The sequence below is a fragment of the Streptopelia decaocto genome, assembly GCF_964273445.1.
Source record: "Streptopelia decaocto genome assembly, chromosome: 3".
Lineage (NCBI taxonomy): Eukaryota > Metazoa > Chordata > Aves > Columbiformes > Columbidae > Streptopelia > Streptopelia decaocto.
Genome location: NC_138656.1, coordinates 75,818,732 through 75,837,896, shown reverse-complemented (window position 1 = coordinate 75,837,896; position 19,165 = coordinate 75,818,732).

Here is a 19,165-nt window from a genome sequence, read left to right as displayed (position 1 = left end):
TCTCAAGGAGAAGACATTCTCTTAATTGCTGTTTCTTTGAATTCCTTCATACTTATGTGTAGGTTTTTATTCAGCCTTTCAGCTAGGTGCAATTGAAGTACTTTAATTTGAAGAATACAGTGAAATTGAGAGAAAAGAAAAACACTGCATGAACAGTGGACACATGAGTTTCTCTACTCCACCTATGCCTGCTTGTTCCTTTGTGTGGACTGTAGGAATGGGACTGTATGGCCTAAATCACTCAGCCTTGACACAGCAAGCAGGTATTGCTCCCCCACACCCCATCCGAAACCCCTGTGTTATTCTAAAATAATTAAGGCAATGTACATTCACATTATGCTTTTTACTGCATTATTATACTACAATACTTCATAAACCAAACTTTACAAACCAATTTCTGTATGTCATATTCAAGGAAACAGAAAGCCAGGATGCAGGCATGTCTGTCAGTATAGGATCCATGATTACGCTATCAAAACTCATAATCTCAGTGTACTAATAAGAGTGAGACAGCAAGTCTCAGGAAGAGACAAACTAGGAAATCCTTCCAAGAATGCAACCAAAACATCCACTTATATTGGTTTTTAGTCTCTTTTTTATTACTGTGAGCTTAAAATTTATGAAGTATGTTTTAATTGGTCCTCAGACTGGCCATACAGCAGAGCTGTTTAGGTGTTTGCCATGGTATAAACTTCATAACCTTCAAAATATATCTGTCCAGTTCTTCAAAGTTCTCTGCAGATAAAGAGGCTTTAGTTTGTGGGTAACATAGCTCTGCTGCCTTTGATGAATTATTGCACATGTTTTTCTAGGCAAGGCCATATTTTATTATTGTTTATTTCTCCTAGTAATCGCTGTGTGACTGGCTATACAAACATGAAAACGTGTGCAACCTGAAAAGCTTCTGTTTTAAGCAGTGAAAAGGCAAATAGGAAAAAATTCTGAGACTACAGAATTTAAAATTGAATCAATCCTTTGTTAATCAGCTGTAGTTTGATTACACCAAATTACAATGCATCTCAGTTTTTGCTAATTTCTATGAAATCCTGTATTAATCTACCACAGTATTACTAAAATTAAATACCAATAAAGGTATCAGCCTTGGAAGGGAATTTAAAGGTGGTGCATGTAGAGATTTTACAGACCCTTTTCTACCACCGGACATGGTGGTCTAAATGGTCTAAAGAACAAGAGAGACAGATTTCATAGCAAAGGAGCATCTTCAGTTCTCTTTAGATACTTCAACCCATTACTGACAAAAACATACAATCTTTGATCATATAATGGTTTGTGCTAATAGAAAATATTGTATATTCTGAGCCTTGCCTTCATTGCAGGTGGCCTATATGCAAAGAAAAATAATTAGGAAAGCTATTAGAGAAATAGATACAGCTTAGTTGTGAAAGGTGGCGTATTTGATTACCTTTTTACCTGTTCTAAGTGGTGGTCATCTCCCATGCTTTGACCAACAGTGAACCCCATACTAGGGTACCCTCCCCGAAAAATGTGTGTTTAAGCTTACCTGTGTTGGTATCACTTGTAGCTTGAAAGAGTACTGATTTGGAAAGCAGGGTTATATAAACCCATATGAAGGCTCAGATGTATATTGGCTCCTATACAGTGTATTTCTGCACAGGTCAACCCACATGTACTGTGTCAGTGTTCTCCCTTGTGTTGGATAAGGGATTCTGTGGAGGGACAAGTTAAAGGTGTAAGATCAGGGTGTTCTTAACATACATTTCATAAAGACTTAACACAGAACAAGTTCCCTAAAAAATCTGTTTTTCTTACTTAAAAATTCAGGTAACTCAGTATTCCAATATTAAGCTTGGCATACAAAAAAAAAAAAAAAAAAAAAAAAAAAAGAAAAAAGGAACAATTTAAAATACTGTAATATATATAGAAGATTATAACAAAATATTACTATTGAGAACATTATTAGACCTTAGTTCTGTTCTGTTAGATAGAAAGACCTCTTTTTTTAATTTGTCTTTCTTTTTTTCTTTTTATGCTTATCTCTGCAAAATGTGGTAAGGTTTACCAACACCTTCCCCTTGAACTTTGGGCATCCTACTGAAGGGCAGCCATTTTTAGATGAGTAGTAGATATGACCTGTGTATTTGAAATGAAAGAACTAAATTAAAGATACTGTGGTGTACAAACATCCTGTTAGACTCTACAAAGAGTCTTTCCTGAGACTCAGTGAATTTTGATGCCAGGAAGTCTGAAGTTATAGTAGAAAACACAATTTCCTTACTCCATTTTCTGGCTTGAAAATGAGGTTCCATATATGTATATATGTCCTTTTTCCTTCTAATCCCATGTATTTTCTTCTTGTTTTCCATAGAAAGAAAAAAAGTATACTGGCTGTACAGGAGATGTAACATATCCAGTATGTCCATGTTAGGCTGGCAGGCAAAAACTATGCAGTTGGCAGGGTCCTGCCCTGAGGTGAACCTAGTTCAACAGAATGTGGAAATCTATTGGACATGAGATAAATTGCTGGACATGTCAGAGACCAGTGTAAGAAGCTGACTAAAGTTACAGATAGTGCCAAGCAGGACATCTGGGTTTGGCAGATGTTTAAAGGGGAGTTATGTGAGAGATGGTTGAACTTCATAGATAACGGAGGGGAGCATTAGGACTAGCAGGTTCACAACATCTGACTATTGTTCACAACATCTCCAAGGGCATTTAGAAAGCATAAAATTATTTCAGGTGATTGAGGAATTTAACTTCAGACCAGATAAGGACCTCTGTGTTTTAATGGTGTCATCTGGATGGCTTGCCACAACCTGATGAGACAATGTTAGACATTTCCACCTACATTATGTACTGACTCATGAAAGCACAGTAACAGTAAATGAGATCAGTGATCTTCTCTAAGTATTTACAGAAAGATCTGCAGTTTCAGTTTTTGTCTTTTAACATTTTCCATGATTGATATGCAGTACTTTCCTATGGATAGTAAAGATTTGTTGAGCTTTATGAAGAGTGTCAGCCTTTTGAGTTTCCTCAAACCCTTTAAACTAAGGATCAGTATCAAAGGATAGAGCTTGTTAGAGGGCACTTTGAACAGCAGAAATCTATCAGTCAAAACAGTGGCTTGATAATGCAGCTGAGGCAGTAAGTTATCTCAGAATGGGCAGTGCCTTACCCAATTAACCTGATATCAGAGTGAAAGTCTGTCTGAACAAAAAAAGGAAAAAAGAAAAAAGGGAAAAAAAGAAAAAAAGAGTGAAGCTGTTACTCCAGAGGTTTTCTTTTGCTGCAGCCTTTCCAAGCACAAGCAAGTGAAGATGATCAGTACAGCTACCTGTTGCAGAGCTCGCTTGGTGGTTTGATAAGGTCAGAGTAAAGCCATTTTCATTTATTTCAAAATATAAAGGTCTGTTAAGAGAAACTTTTAGCCAGAGTGACACAGTCTAATTATGAAAACTGTAGCATCTTTGGCCAGGAACTTTTTTAAATCCTGGTTTGCTATTTTGTTACAGTCCTAGAAATACCAACAACCTTTGCAAAAGTTTGGTAGAATAATTCTTCATATGAATATAGTGTCTCAACGAAGAAAGCCCTGTCATGTCCGAAAACCTAGTATTGCATATCTTCCCCTTCCTGTACACCCACAAAAGCAAAAATTGAGCAACAGTTCCTATCAAATGAAATAATATTTGGCTGTTAATATTGGCAAGCTGAAGGCAAAGAACTGAGCAGCATGACATAATTGAAAATAAATAGCAGGTCCTATTGGTCACAGTGAGACAATTGTTAGCCTAAATCTCTTCAGCTGAATCAAAAGAGCAAACACACATCCACTATATTTACAGACCACAGGATCCAATTAAACCTCAAGCAACAGATCCCTTCTAGAAAGCAGTTTAGACTGAAATTTACTTTGGGCAATGTCAAACTGCAAAAAGTTTTACATTTTCTAAATCAACAGCAACAAACTGCCAATAGTACCCTCAATATTTAAAATGCAATTCAGCTGAATTTATCTGGGGATACAAGTACTGCTCTTGCTACTACAAACTATCCCATGATTGCACTAGGGTTCTTCTGAGCCAGTTGCAATTTGCAGAGAATAAATGTCATTTTATGACATGCAAGCCACTAATTCTACAAGGATTTCTCATTCAGTGTTATAAGGGACAGAGATAGAGACTGAAATCACCCTGTTCCTTCTCCCACACTTCTGTATAGGAATGAATGTGGTATTTTTACCATCAACTCGTAGATATACAAGTCACTGGAAGGGAGCCCAAGACATGAAGCAGCTACATCAAGTGAGGCCGAATCAAGGAAAGACTGAGACAGCTGTTTACTTACAATTCTTAGAGCCAGCCAGCAAGAAGATGTTCTTTATCTAGACTGTTTAATCATTTACCATCCTAATAGCAACAGCTTCCTAGTACTCAGTTTAAATACTCCGTGATCCAAATTGAGTTAATTCCATCTTGTTCTTGCTCAGCAGTCAGAGAGAACAATTGCTCACTATCTTTTTATAACAGCCTTTAAACACAAGAAGATCATTTCATGACTCATCCTCCTCTTCCCGAGGCTGAACAAATACTCTTATTTCAAGCTTTCCTCATAGATCATATCTTTTAAATCCCTGTACTGTCTTTGGGCTCTCTCCTGGACTCTGATGGATTTTGCTCACATCTTATTTTAAGACCATTAACCACACAGTGGAAAAAGTATTCTTTCTGAGGCCTTACCAACCCTCACCGAGTTACTTATGGTCTCTCATACAATATTCCTAGTAATCCATACCAAAATTCCTAGGGTTTACATATTTTTCAATAACATCTTAAAGTTTACTATAACAAGTCCGAGGTGATGCCCATTCTCAGATCCTCATTCAATTTTTAGGATGGTTTTCAACTGGATCGGACAAACATCTTAAAAAGGACACTTTTACTCATTCACTTGTCAACTTGGATTACCAGCCTCTCAGCTTAGAAGGGAGATGCTTCGCAGATTCGTAAGGACTCCTGAAACCACAAAAGGCTGGTGATCTTCTGAGAGTACTTAGTAAATCCTATGTTTTCTCCCTGTGGTATGAGAACCTGAACTGACTAGGAGCAGTGTACACCTGTACCTGAAACAACACCCAGAAATATTGTTGGATGCTTGGACGCAATTGCTAGTACTGTTACACTACCATGCCAACTCTCTGGCACAGTCCCAGGGAGAATTTGGTCCCATACTGCCTGCCATTCTCTCATGCAGTTCCAGACCATGGTTGGAGACAGGCCAGACACCCATTCTTACTTTAGTTGGAGCTACACTGCTCTGGCATAAGGAAGTTTGAATGCACAAGTGCAGACCTCCGTGTCCAGAAATGGTCCACGGTACATTAGGTGCACTGTGGTAGACACAGCCAATACTCACCAGTATTTATCCTGAAGTCATTTTTAGTGCCAAGAAAAGATTTGCAGGCAAAATACAAACAAGTGCATTCAAGTGAAGAGCACAGTTAGGATGTGATGGCAGAAACAAATTGATAAGTGTGACAGGTCACCTTATTACCCCTCTGATACATTGCCTTAACTATGGGATTATCTCAATATTTCTTTCAGCTAGATGATCACAGCTTGAGAGAGATGACGTTTATTCAATAAGTAGGGAAGAATGTGTGAGACAAAGGTATCACTCTGAGTCCGTGACACTGACTTGTACATAGTTTGTGAGAGACCCTTTGCTCCTATATATTGCCTTAGCCAGTCATTCCTTACTTGTGCATTTGATTTATCCTTGATGAAGTGTAACCCTTTCTACACATCTTTTGTCAGGGAATAATTGAAACCTGAACCAGCCCTTGAATTAGGTGGTAATCCTCCCAGTTTGATGTCAGACAAAACACATAATGTACCATCTTTTCCACTAAGTCATTAGTGAAAAAAGGAGAACAGAATTGGCCAAGGACAAAGCCAGCTGTGTACTCACCTGATAATAATTTCTCCTCAGCTGCATCTCCTCTGGGCTTGGGAGAGTGGAGCCTGGAGGAAGTCATGCAAATGGGTTGTTTGCCAGGACAATAGTGATATGTCTCACAAAGCCAAAGAACTACGGAAACTGTTGCACAAATGTGATTTGATTTAATTTAAAACAAGATTACAGCAGGTCATACTATTACAGTAAAAAAAATATGAGAGAAGAAGACAGTAGAGGATTGTGTTTTCTAGTGTTCTGAGACATTTTTGAATAACTGTGTGGTCTTATACATATGTACTGTTGTATGTCATCACACAACTAATATAAAAATGCACTAGCTATTTTCTATTCAAGACCTTGTCCGAGACATCTTTTTCTATTCATTTTGTTTGAATGCTGACATACAGAAATCCAGAGTCCACCTTCTTAGCTGCAAATTTAACTTCAATGAGAAGATGGTGTTTTCACAGAATTACAGAAAGGTTGGGGTTGGAAGGGACCTCTGGAGATCACCTAGTCCAACCCACCTGGAGGTTGACCTAGAGCAGATCACACGGGAATGTGTCCAGCTGGGTTTTGAATGTCTCCAGAGAAGGAGATTCCACAGCCTCTCTGGGCAGACTGTTCCAGTGCTCTGGCACCCTTAAAGTAAAGAAGTTTGTTTTGTTTTGTTTTTCCGTTTAGATGGAACCTCCTATGCTTCAGTCTGTGCCTGTTGCCCTGTCATTGGGCACCACTGAAAGGAGTCTGGTCTCATTCTCTTGACATCCACCCTTGAGATATTTATAAACATTGATAAGATCCCCTCTCCCTCTCCAGGCTGAACAGACCCAGCTGTCTCAGTCTTTCTTCATAAGAAAGATGCTCCAGATCCCTAATAATCTTTGTAGCCCTCTGCTGAACTTTCTGCAGTAGTTTCTTGTCATTCTTAAACTGGGGAGCCCAGAACTGGTTGCAGTACTCCAGATGCAGCCTCAGCAGGCTGTGACCTGCTGGTCACTCTCTTCCTAATGCACCCCAGGATATCACTGGCCTACTTGTCCACAATGGCACATTGCTGGCTCATGGTCAAACTGTTGTTCACCAGGACTCCCAGGTGCTTCTATGCAGTGCTGTTTTCCAGCAGGTCAAGCACCATTGCAGAGAATATATATTATCTCTTCACTCCTCTCATATTGATGGGTAATGTTAAGGAAAAAAATGTAAGCTTCTATTAATGAATATTTAGTACAAAGATTAATTCCTGCTATGCATAGAACAAGCATCAAGTAATAACAGTGAAGGTTCACCCTATACAAAGACTGTCAATTTTTGCCCATAGGAACCGCTTTAGATTTCAAATGCACAAACTTTAGCCAGAAAAATCATAGAATAGTGTCCTGCTGTACTTTAGCACAGATTGTAAAGATAGTTAAGTACATAATGATATAAATTTGGCAGCAAATCATTTACATTTACTTTATTCTCAGGTTGAACAGAATTGGAAAAACAAAACAAAACACACAACCAAACAAAAAAACCCTACAAAGCAAAATAAAGCCACACAAAAACCTCCAGTGGATTCTGAGGGTTTTGTGCTGAAATTTGGAAAATCTTACTCAGTAGCTACATTTAAATATTTGGCTTTCACACTCTGTCATTTTTAACTACATGAAAGAATCATATATCTAACTAGTTCAACGGAATGGGTTACAAGTTATAGGTTACAAGTTGTATATATGTCTACACAGTAACAAAAAGAATAAAGTCTCAATAAGAAACAATAATAATAATAGTAACAGTTGTAGTAGCAGTGGAAACAATTATCATAATTATGCAGATGAATGCTTTTCCATTCAAGCATTAAAATCACCAAGGGCTAAATGCAAAAATATAGAATGGAAAAAACTGGAGCCTGATTTTCTTGTGATATATATTTATTAAATAGAAGTGTACCTAGAGCAGCAGAGAATGTGAAATTTTATTCACAAATGTAAAATTTCCAACCCTAAAAATTCTTATGCATTTGCTGATAGTTATTCTCAGATCTAATTTTATTTAACAAGATATCTAATCTTATAGACATAGGCAGAATTGGCATAGGAATTTTTCAGTAATGATATTGTTATTGATAAATATGTACAGCTATGCTTTTTGTTCAGAATTCCTTCTTCCTCATACAGGCACTGTGATTTTCAGTTTGCAAATAACCATTACCGTGTATGTAATATTAGTGCAGACTATTCCTGTGCTTCAAGTTATCCGTAACTTCAGCAATCTTCTGCAGTGAAGAATTAAGAGGCCATTTTTTCACATGATTTCATTTATCTTGCAGCAAAGAGCCAAGTAACCTTTCCATACACAAACAGTAAGATAAGGTACCTCCTTTTGGTTGGTCACACAGTCATGCCTTAAATCCTTTTGAAAAAAAAAAAAAAAAGAAAAAAAGAAAAAATAATAATAAAAAGATGCATTTAATACTTAGAATAAAAATACTTCTCGATTTAAGCTTAAAGATATATGTTCAGCTGTCATATGGCTCTGTGCCAGATCACTCTTTATTTGGGCATCCAAGTCTCATGCCATTCTGTGTCCTCTTAAAGTTCTAAAAATACAGGTTCGTCCTTAATAATCAGTAGCAACTATCCACTACGGCTTTTTTGTTGCTGTGTTGTTACCTTATCAACTAGATGTCCTATGGTTTTCTGTAACTACTTAAGCCTTTATTTGAAGTGTTTGATTTATAGATTATGAAAAAGACACTGCTAAGACAGTGCTTTTCAAAATTAAAACTCAGAGAACCAGCCAGTGTAAAGCAATATCTCTAAAATGTAAGATGAAAGTAGCAGTATGTCACGTGTTATCTTTTTTCTCTAATTAGAAACATTCTAAGAATATCCTTAAGGAAAGTTCTAGGGAGCTCAAGCAATGATTTTCTTTTGGTGATCCCAGCCATATCTCCTCAATTAATTATAAACATGCTGAGGAAAACTAGGACTGCTTAAGCAATTAGCAAACTGGTTTGGACAGAAAGGTAAAGAAACCAGAAACAGCATAGTGACTGTCTGACCTAGCCAAAGCGCAGTAACTTATTATAAGCAGCTGCTCTCTAAATAAATTTTAACAAGACAAGAAGTAGTGTTTTTAATTTGCAAGTACAGCAACTATTGTAATAAATTACTCTACATTCAATAGACTTGTGGGTTTAATAGCATTTTAAACATCTCACATTTCTAAGGAATGAATTTGTTTACAACCTACATTGTTCTGAAAATTGCCTTCCTCCCTCTACAGTAACAGGCCTTCAATTTTTTGCTAGGTACAAAGGCCAAAATTTTCAAAGAAACTGCTTCCCATTATCCCTTAAATTTGAAGACTAGATGGCCTACTAAGCTGTTTTGGAAAGCCTAGCCAAAAAAGATGTCACAGTAGTTTACATATTGCTCCTTTCTTCTCCACTAAGCCCTCCTACTTTCCTAATTGACTTCACTCAATTACCTTTTGTGCTCTGCGAAATGTTACAGTCCATCACATTTATAGTGTGATCCTCTTAAGCAGATGACTCAGCCCTGGTGTTCTTCAGCCTGCATATATCGCAAATACAAATCGCAATGAGCAGAAAGTATTATTTGCATAATAGTGCTGGAAAATGACTCAGAGGTGACTCTTAGGGAATTTGCGAGCTTTACTTTTAACAATGTTTACCACAAGTTTAATAGGAAAGGTCATATAATAAGAAAAGATGGGATTGCCTGTATTACTTCAATTTGCACTGTGTGCTGTGTCCTATTTACAAGCAATGTTTTGAAAGGTGTCAGATCTCTTAAGCCGTTTCCGCTTTTCTCTGTCTTATCCTGGTTTCATTTATTTTCTTCTACTTTTGCAAAATGTTAAACTTCAGGAAGGCAACCAACTGAGTTAAAATTGGAAACTTAATTATTTGTTGTTCCTTTCATGTGAGAAAAAAAGTTATTGAAGTGGTTTTCTGGATCAGTAAATCCTTCCCTGCAGTGAAGCATTGTCTTTTCCTTGCTTAGCAATTGTTATTTAACTAACTATTTCTTAGGTTGTTAAGTATGCTCTAATATTTGTTCAGTGATTTTTTTTCCTTACTTTTCCTGTGTCAATTTTCTACACTGGGTAAGTAAAGCAAGATTCTTGACTTTCTATCCGTGTTGAAGGAAAGAACAAAGTCATGTCCCCAATGAGTTTACCAAGGCAGGTAAGTGCTGACACACTAAATAGAGTCTCCAGATTCCTACCAAGTGGATATTCACTACACACAGAAACTAATTTACCTTTGGGGGCTAAAATACCCAGTTTCTACAACCAGACCACATCCAGGAAAAAGCTGCACAGCCACCTGGCTGGCCACAAGAAGAGTCATTTCTCACTACACTTTCTGTTAACTAGGGGTTGTGAGGAGTTAGAACTGAAATAGAGCATCATGTTTATAAGCCAAGTCTGTGATTAAATACCACCATTTCTACATTGACATTTTCTTTTTGCCAGCTGTGGATATGTGGGTAGACACAGTTTAACTTAATTTCTGAGCCACAGGTAGTATTATTACCATTTCAATGGTATTATACTTTTTATGAGATGGAATAATCTTCAAAATGTACAAAGATATATCTTTTTACACACTTGGTTTTTGGCAGCAGCCCCAGTGAGCTCCTAGCAATACTACAGGTCTTACGCCTCTAAGGTGTATCTTGGACTGCTTAGATTCTGACCCTGTGTTCCTAAAGAGTTTGCTCAGTTGTCTGAAAGGCATCTTGGCAGAGAAGGACGTGGGGGTCCTGGTGAACAAAAGTGATGAAGGGACTATCTGTAAGGTAATTCAGGGACTGGAGCATCTCTCCTATGAGAAAAGATTGAGAGATCTGATGCTGCTCAGCTTGGAGAAGGCTCAGAGGGAATCTTGTTAATGTAGATAAATACCTGAAGAGACAATTAAAAGAAGACAGAGCCAGGCTCGTTTCAGTGGTGCCCAGTGACAAGAGGCAATGGGAACAGACTGAAACACAGGAGGCTCCATCTGTACATAAGGAAATGCTTTCTTATTGTGAGAGTCACCAAGCTCTGGCACAGGTTGCCCAGGCAAGGTGTGGAGTCTCCATCCTTCGAGATATTCAAAAGTTGTCCTAGGAAACTGGTTCTAGGTGGCCCTGCTTCAGCAGTGACTTTGGACCAGATGACTTCCAGATGTCCCTTCCAACCTCACCCACTCTGTGAAGAAGTCCATAAAGAGAAACTAAAAAGAATAGTTAGCGATACACCCACTAACACCCCTCATCCAACATTAGTGGATGGAGGGACAGTAAAATGGGAACATCTGGAGCATGGCCAGGCTCATCTGCACTCTAAACATCATCTCCTTGCTGCCACTGTCAGAGACTACTGTCTATTAAACTGATTCAAGAGTGCCAAGCCACTCTCCATCATATCTGAAAAGCTATGGTAGTCAGGGGAAGGACCCAGTGACTAGAAAAAAAGAGAAACATCATGGCCATTTTATAAAAAGGTAAAAGAAAGACCCTGGGAACTACCAGCCAGTCACCTCACCTCCATGTCCAGTAAGATCATAGAGCAGATCCTCCTTCCAATCCAAACTATTCTGTGGTTTTATGACATCTTGTGTGCTAAACCAGTTCTGTATAATTAAAAAAAAAAAAAAAATTTAAAAATATAATTTTAATTACAAATCAGTTTCCGTTAATTACTTCTGTTCTGGGTAACTTATAACCAGATATTGAGGTAGAATGAATGACAGAATATGTATTTCATATATTATAAGCATATATTATACATATATATATAAGCATGCACTCATTATATGTACAATAGTGTGTATCTATTCCTGTTGGTTTCTCAAGTAAGAGATTTTCCTAGCAGAGGGCTAGGTTTTTAATTTTTCATTACTGATCTTCCCATCATTCATCAAAATTCATTAATATTGGAATATCAAACCTCCATGGTGTAGAAACATCATTAGAGAATTAGTGTTCTTACTACAGAACTGATTGGCTCAACCGCACTCCCGAAGTCTACCCTATTTCAACAGAAAGGAACTCTCCATTCCTCACAGCTGTTTCTATTAACCCTTTCAAAGGACCATTTCCTGATACACAGAATTCATTGGTGCGTCTCTTTTGGGGGATATGCTGACCTCTTCTTAGTTATTGTGTTGCCTTAGAAATCACTGTCAGGAATGAGAAGCCCATAAAATTTAATTAAACGTTTAGAGTTTTTCCTAGACTTAGTCACTCCACATTCCCTCAATAGACTTTTCACAGTGTATGCAATAATGACACCTCTAAATTAGAGTTTGAATTGAGAATGGTTTATTAAATCTACTACAGCTATTGGAAGATTTTTATGATAATCATTTATAATGTAAAAGCACCTGAGACCCCTCAGCAGGTACATATCATTGCAATAGATGCCGCACTAGCTGCAAACAAAAGGATGGTTCTTGCCCTAAAAAGACTTTCATTCTATTTTTGAGGAACAATAAGATTAAATCTTCTGTCAGTCATTTTGAATTATTGCCACATACTTCTCCATACAGTCTCTAACCACTAAAGAATTCAAGGTGTTCATTAAATGCTCACTTCAACTATTTACTCTTTATGATGGATAACAAGTCATTAGGGTCACAAGTACTCCATAGTTGTGAGGATTTAAATTTATCTTTGAAGAAACAGAAAAAATAGGAAATATGCCTATTTACACAGGGCTGCATTTATTTAGATTGGAATAGTTATTGATATGCTAAAAAACTGTTATGCTCCTAACAGTTGTACAAAGAAAAATACATTTGTTCTAATATTTCTGAAATGGAAATAAATAGGCATATCAAAGTGAACACATGAAAAAGCATAACAACCACAAGATGTTGGGAGGCTGTACTCTTGTCAACCTCTGAGAGCCTAATGGTCAGAATATCCACATTTTCCATCCCAGACTTTTCTTATTCCAAACTCTCTTTCAAATAGAATACCTTTAGCAATGTAATAATATCCATAGCCCAGGGAAAGCATTGGAATTGTAATGCCACTCTATTGGTACTCTGCACAAAATGTCATTGCATTTTCTTCTTTAGACTGGTTGTTCTGAGCTCAGCTTGTACAACTTATAAGTGGGAAATTACTTTCGTTAGTGTCAAGAACTCCTTCAAAAATGTCAGACTCATGTATACTCTCCGTAAAAAATAGATTTAAAAAAAAAAAAAAAAGCTATTTGTTGAAATCACAATAAAATCTCAGGATAATTCCATATTAGACAAACATGTGCAACTATCTTATGAAGAGCCTCATGCAAGTGTAGATGTGATACAAGGAGAGGAGAGAGACTTTAAAAGTTTGAATTTTGTAAGTTTGACTGATGCAGCAAGTCTTTGATGCCACTCTTTGATCTGGTAAACCCAAAAGATCTACAAAAGAAATGTAAAAATAATTTCCAAAGGCAGAAAATTCAAAACTATTCAGGTATTCTTCCTTTCTACTGTCACCAGTAGGAGGCCAATAGTCAGGCTTGAATTTACAACCTAACTTTAAACTTGCCAGCTTTTGTCAGTAAATGTCAATATGTCTGCTCTGCCAGAGGCAGCAACCTCTTTGCATAGCACTGGCTATTTTCATGTATTTGAAGAGATTTTCAGAGATCCAGGAAAACTGCTTTTTGTCATACTGGAGGGTGGGGGAAGAGGGGGATGGCTTTGATTCTCAGATGAGTGCCCGAGCTGAAGTTAAATGTAGGTTAGGTTGCAGTCTGGATAAGGACTGAAGGCCACGGGGTTGGAAGTCAGGTGAATAAACCCAGGCACCTAGTGCTGTTTCAAAAGCCCTGTGGTATCATCTTCTGACTGCCATACCAGAGACCCACAATTCTGTGGCATATCTATGAGCCCAATGAGAGTGAATCACTCTGCATCGGTAGTTTTAGAATTGAAATACTTGATGATGGACCATGCAATGTGTTAAAGATCAACAAAGAGCTGCTCCTACAATTAGGATTAGGAAATCAGGGGCTAAAGAACCTTGTTGGTTACTTGCCCATGCAACATTCCTCAGACAAATAAGTGTTAAATGACAAAAAGGGAGAATGGTTATTATTTTTTTTTTCTAATACCTGGCAGGATCACTAGGTCTCTCAGTTAAACTGCAAGCTGTCATAAGCAAAAGATTTATAGACTGAAAGGCTATAATTTGGGTTCTTGCAAGCCCTTTTAACAGAAAACTTGTCCTGGTACTTTAAAGAAAAATAGCTTACAATATATTCTGGTATGAATTTTTTTATAGTTAGGGTTCTGCTTACAACTTACAAGACTTGTAACTCTTTCTTTAGGATACCACTTCTATTTGGGCACCTTTAACTGTGTAAAAGAAGTGGGCTTTGCAAACAGGATTATACAAAACTAATGAGTACAAAACAGTTAGCTTCTACATACAGAAAATACTGGAACTAACAGTAATGCTCATTGTCCTGCTGCAGGCACCCAGTGTCTCTCCGCTGGCCAGTGGTCATCAGCCAGCTGGGAAAGTATCAGGTTTAGTTACTTCCTGGAGCAGGATGATCCTTGATCTTGCTAAATTGCCATTTTCCTACTCTCTATATTTTCTCTCAGAATTTTGTATCTTTCCTTCAAGCCGGTATTTTCCTCCTGAGCTACTGCTATTATTGATTCAAGTGATTTGACTTCTGACTTAGTTTTTGCTTTTCTTACCTTGCAGAACTGACACAGTTTCTCAAAGTCAAATTTTTCAATAAAATTGAGGCAAGGTCACACAGCTGCATTTCTCAAAACTGGGACCTGGGTGACACATTATTAGCTAATATTATTCATAACTATGATTATTGGGGGATATTATGAGCTTGAAATTTGTGCTGTGGTTAAACACAGGGTTATGGAAAGTAAATTCTGCACAGTTAGTCTCAGTACTACATCACATAATGTCCAGACTTGAACTAGACAAATGTTGAAATGTAGTAAGTTTTCTGTTTTTCTTTTCAGACTAGGTTGCTGCAAACTCAGAGTTGAGTCCAGAGGGAGATCAGGAAGAGGAGCAGCAGAGACAAGAGAGCTTCTTGCAGATCTCCATCAGGATCCCTGAGCCAGTATAAGGACCAGCTTCAGAAGGAGAAAATTACCATTTCCTCCACTCAACATGCATTTATTGAGTTACCACTAAGGCTAAAACTAAATTTGTACTTACAGTGAGGAGCATAGATTAAAATTCCAAGGACCTCCATTTTCAACAGCTGATGAACTTCAGCTATGGCTGGTTCAAAATTAAAAGAACAGTCCATGGTTTAGGTTACAGGGACTGAAGAATTCAGTGTACAGAAAAAGCCTCATAGCAGGCATGAAAACTTGGCTTTTTGGTGTACACAGACACTTCACTGACTTCTATCAATGATGAGCTGAGAAAGGATTGGAATTATGGTTATGGATACTGAGCACAGAGCATCAGGGGACAGCAAGAACAGGGCTTCTCCCCAAGGGATGTGGAGCCAGGAGTGAACCTGGGGCAGTGAGTGCCCAAACAGGGCACAGTCCCATGATACCCAAGCAGGGGAGGGGTGATGACAGCAACAGGCTCTGTTGACAGCCCAGCAATCATCAGACCAGGCAAAGTCTGGTCTATTCATGAGTGGAGTCAGCAAGTCAGGGATAGCAGAAGTCAGAAACAGGGCTGGTTCTACCTACAGCTTGGTTCAGTCCAGGAGTGCAGCCCAGGGCCTCAGCTGCAATGGGGCTTCTGGCCCATGGGTGGAGGGTGAGGATCCCAGTTGAGGTGGTCAGGGCATGTGGTGCACTCAAGGCTATGACAATGGGACTGTGTAGTTGTATACTGTTGCACACCAAAGATTTTGCTATGGTAGAAAATGGCTTAGTGCCAGGATAATGACTTTTCTAGCTATAATCTGAATGACTTTTCCACTATAATTTGAACACTAGACTAAAATATCTGCTGTTGCTAAGCCTACACTTGAGCCAGAGTGATGTTGTAAACTTCAGAAAAACAAGATATTCCTCTCTTGCATGGCTTTTGCTTTGTAGAATGTTGAGTATGAAACAAGGATATGGTTCGTGTTTTGTTCCTGCTCAGACATGATTCTCTGGGTGACTGTGGAAGTTGTGGAGAACAGTAGCCAAAAGGCTGTCCTCTGCCAAAGCTGCCTGGGTTCTTGTTCTGGAGTGGAATGAATCCTGGTAGTAGAAGAGTGTTTCTCAGTCCTGTCACTAATGGCAGTTCTTATATTAGTGTCCCAAAACTAGAATCCAGAGCTGTGGCTAGTAGATGATGGAAACATACGAGTTTGTTTTCCCTGCTGTATCGTGCAAGAATGGTTATACAACACTGGTTTTATAAATTAAGAATAATTTGTATGTTGTGACACCTGAATCTTTTATTAAGCCTAAATTAAGATTACAGAGGAAGTCTTAAGAAGTTCTGAATCCCACAAGGTTAATCAGTCATTGATTCTGGAAGGGAGGATGGTTTCTGTTTTGTTTTGTTTTGTTTTTCCCTAATTTAATAACAACAGTGACTAAACATTAGTGTTAAAAACAGGGTGAAGGCTGTATCAGAATAAGATCAATACCTTGATTTATTACTGAATCCTTCAAAACTCCCTAACATCAGATATTAGAACAAAGAATTCCAGAAATTACAATTGTAGAGCAAGTTTTGGAGCATTTTGGTTAAGAAGAACAGTGTGTTAGGAGCTACAGTTACTGCTGACTAAAGGCTCTCAATCAAGGCAAAGCATGGCAATTTACTTTGGAGTCTCTGGTTTACTGTTAAGCCCTACTGTCTAAGGTAGTCTGGGGTTCATGGACAGCAGGAACCTGCTGATTCTAAAGGACTTCCTCAGAGGTGATAAAGAATGATTCAGGAAGAAGACAGTGACTTCCAGGATTTTTTTTCTCCTAATCTTGGCAGTGATGTAAAATAATAACAGGTGTCAGAGCAAGGAAGTAGCTCCTATTTCATTTTCTTCATTGTATAGGGTCTCTGTATAACTAGTAAACCTATGGTAAAGGGTGAGTCATGGTGAGTGATGTTCTGAAGATGGCATCTTTTACTAAATTTATAGCTGGAGTTAGGATTAGAAAGGAGAAGGAATGAGATGCCTACTTTATTACCAGACCTTTCAAGGCTCAGGAACATAAAATATGATATAGTGCTACAAAAAGTGATCCGTATTTAATTCATCACCCAAGAGTGGAGTATCTTCACTCTTAAGCATAGCATAACATTTAAGTTTACTATTGCAGATAGAATATTGGTAAGAGGAATATGGCTGTTGGTGAATGGTGAATGTTAGGATTACAGAGAAGCACTGCTTCCCTACAGCATCCTGAAATCCTGCATCCTCAAGTCAGGGAGACAGAATACATCATATTTTTACTGAAGTCTGTTTTGAAGTCTCTAGTTTTTTGCTTAGTTTATGTTTGGGTCTGAAGTTAGACTTATGCTTACCAAAGCTTGTATTACAAGGTTTTATTTCCCTGTTCTTCCACCTGTAATTGTGGCTTGCTCTAAAAGAGAAGAAAAAACAAACAGAGAAAAACCAACCAAACAAAACCACCAAACAAACAAACACCAACAAAAGAAGCCTGTGGAATAAGGCTAAGCTTAGCAGTGGCTGTATCATGAATTATAATAGCATCACATTACAACAGTATCTGAGAAATTTACTCTATCTTGGTTCCTGCCTGGCTGCCGAACTAAAACCCAACAGAGTGTAATTAATATTTTGCCTTAAGCTGTCTTGGAGGCTATGCAGTATGTTTTTAAGCACAAGATAATGGGGTAAGAGATGAACTGCAGGTTCCTGGCAGAATTCCTGGCAGCCATTCCAAAAAGTGGCAGACATTTTCTTCTAGTCCAACAAGAAACTTCTTATGTGTTGTCAGTCATAGGGTTATGGTTCTGGTTAGGATGACAGACAAGGTAAAAAAGGACATCAGTTTTCCTAATGTCCTGTTATTCTCAGATGCAGACTATTACTGTAAGTGCACAGTTTACAAGGCTTCTGCGACGTAGGATAAGACATCATGACAGATATAAAGAATTGCTCAATTTTTTTGAGCTCAAGTCTCGGGAATATTTTAAAAATCCAGCACTGGTAGGGTAGAAAAGAGAGTGAATGGGTCTTCACTGACATATGATAAAAATCTGTGCCAGAAAATTGCCCTCTAGTGCTATAAATATATATAGTCCCTAACTACCCTTACAGTTATTTCCTCTTAAGATGAAGACCCAGTCTTTTTGGTTGATCCTGAAAGGTTCAGCCATCTGTTTTGAGAAATTATTTCTATTTTGTTTTGATGGAGTAGGTAGAGACAAACCCTGCTGTGCTCTGTTGTTTGGGTTATGTTTGTCTCTGAGAGCAAAGCATGGAGAAAGAGTTTTACTGAGGGATCCTCTCATACCTGAATAGTAAATCTGTAGCTCATGTTTTGCTTTTCTTCACATATGGGTCACAGTGAAGCACAAACTTAGGATGCTGGCTCCACTGAGGTTTACAGAACACTGCACAGCAGTAGGTCTCAGGGAGCCTACCCAGAAAAACTTCTTTTCATGTTGGAAGGTATTTTTGGTGGTGTTTTGTTCTGTTCTTGTAAACATGTCAAAGCTGTTAGCATATGAGTAGAGCTGTGGTTCATGTTAACTTTCTTGGGAGCAAGGCCTGAAGCCATGAACTTAAATTCGTGTTTCTTTATCCTTCAAGACTCACTGAGACATTTTGTTCCACTGGGGCAACAAGAAATAACTTACTCATTTTTTTGTTTTTGTTGGGTTTTTTTTTGTTTGTTTTAGTTTTGGGTATTTTCCCTTCCCCTCTCTCTATTCCATTTGTTAAAAGCTAGGAATGGGGTCACAGTTATGGTTAAGGTCGTGGACTAGACAAGCCAAGGAGTTAGATTTATTTGAGATCCTGTAAAGATCATGACAGATCCTATGGATAGAGGTTTACTCCTTAGTGATTTGGGAATTCTTAACACAAACAGCAGATCTTGAGGAGCCAGTTTCAGTATTTGGTCCTGCAGTATTTAGTCTAGAATGATGGTTTCAGGGATTTTTTTTTTTTTTTAAAAAAAAAGGTCCTTTTAAAATTTTTTTAAATTTTCTTGTTCTGGATGCTGATTAGGGCTTAGACCTTGGGCTGCGATAAGCAAAAATAAGAATTTCAGTTTTATGCATTCCGAAGGGCTCTGAGTGAGGAA